Source organism: Aplysia californica, unplaced genomic scaffold, assembly GCF_000002075.1.
Source record: "Aplysia californica isolate F4 #8 unplaced genomic scaffold, AplCal3.0 scaffold01052, whole genome shotgun sequence".
Classification (NCBI taxonomy): Eukaryota; Metazoa; Mollusca; class Gastropoda; order Aplysiida; family Aplysiidae; genus Aplysia; species Aplysia californica.
The window spans coordinates 65,748-67,001 of NW_004798322.1; positions in this window are offsets into that span (position 1 = coordinate 65,748).

Consider the following 1,254-nt stretch of genomic DNA (forward strand, 5'->3'; position numbering starts at 1 on the left):
TGTGTGAGTGTATGTATGTGTGTGTGTGTGTGTGTGTGTGCATGTGTTTGTGTGTATGTATGTATGTATGTATGTATGTGTGTGTGTGTGTGCGTGTGTGTGTGTGTGTGTGTGTGTGTGTGTGTGTGTGTGTGTAATATATTCGTAAACAAGAAATGATGTTATAAACCAGTTAAGAGGAAACAATCAAGGTGGGAACACTAAATGTACAGGGTAGTTAAAAGTCATAAAAAAAAGACCAGCAGTCTTTAAAAATTTCCAGTCTGATAAGTTAGATGCGCTAGGTATACAGGAAAGTCATTTATCAGAGTTAGATCAAAACGAATAATCAAAGCAATGGGGTGGTGTTATACACTTAAGTCATGGAAGTAGTAAGAGTAAAGGCCTCGTTACTATTTTTAATCCACGCTTTAGTGCAAAAGATACACATTTAATCTGCAGGACTAACAGAATCTTAATATCTTCTGTTGTGACGGAAAGCGAAAAATTGTTTTTTTTAAATCAAGGGTTATGCACCTTGTGAAATAAGGGTAAATAACATTTATAGACGAGCTCAGCACTCAAATTAAGCAATATTTGGCTGATGAAGGCAATGGAAATATAATATGCATGGGGGATTTTAATATAGCACTTGGGGAGTTAGATATAATTTTCTGGAGCGGCTCATAGGAGGGATATAGGTCAATATTTTCAAAATTTCATACACACTATAAGTCTGACAGATTCATGGAGATCTCTGCATCCCTTGGAAAAAGCCTACACGTGGAGCAGAGGTAGCCAAATGATTGCCAGACGACTTGACTATATTTTTGCTGGGGAATCTCTCGTCTCTGCTATAAAAGAGTCCGTTATAAAGGGAATAGGTTTTTGTGATCAGCATATGGCTGTGACTTTGTTTGAGTTTTCAAATTTCAAGTTTGGGGAAGGGCAATAAAAACTAAATACTGAACTCCTTAAAGACCCTGCTTACTGTAAAATAATTATAAGACTTTTACATTCCATGAGAGATGAATATGAAGATGTTGATCCTCCATTTACGCTGGGAAATGATCAAATGTGAAGCAGCAGAAATTTCTCAGCAATACTGTCGTTCCAACGCAAGAGAATAAGTCATTCGTACAAACATAAGCTTCTGAAATCACGTTTGAACTCTTTAGAAGACAAATTGACGGCTGATCCTGATAATAGATATTTGTGGTAGGCGATTGCAAAAACCAAACGTGAATTGGACATTGATGAGTCAAAGAAAGCATG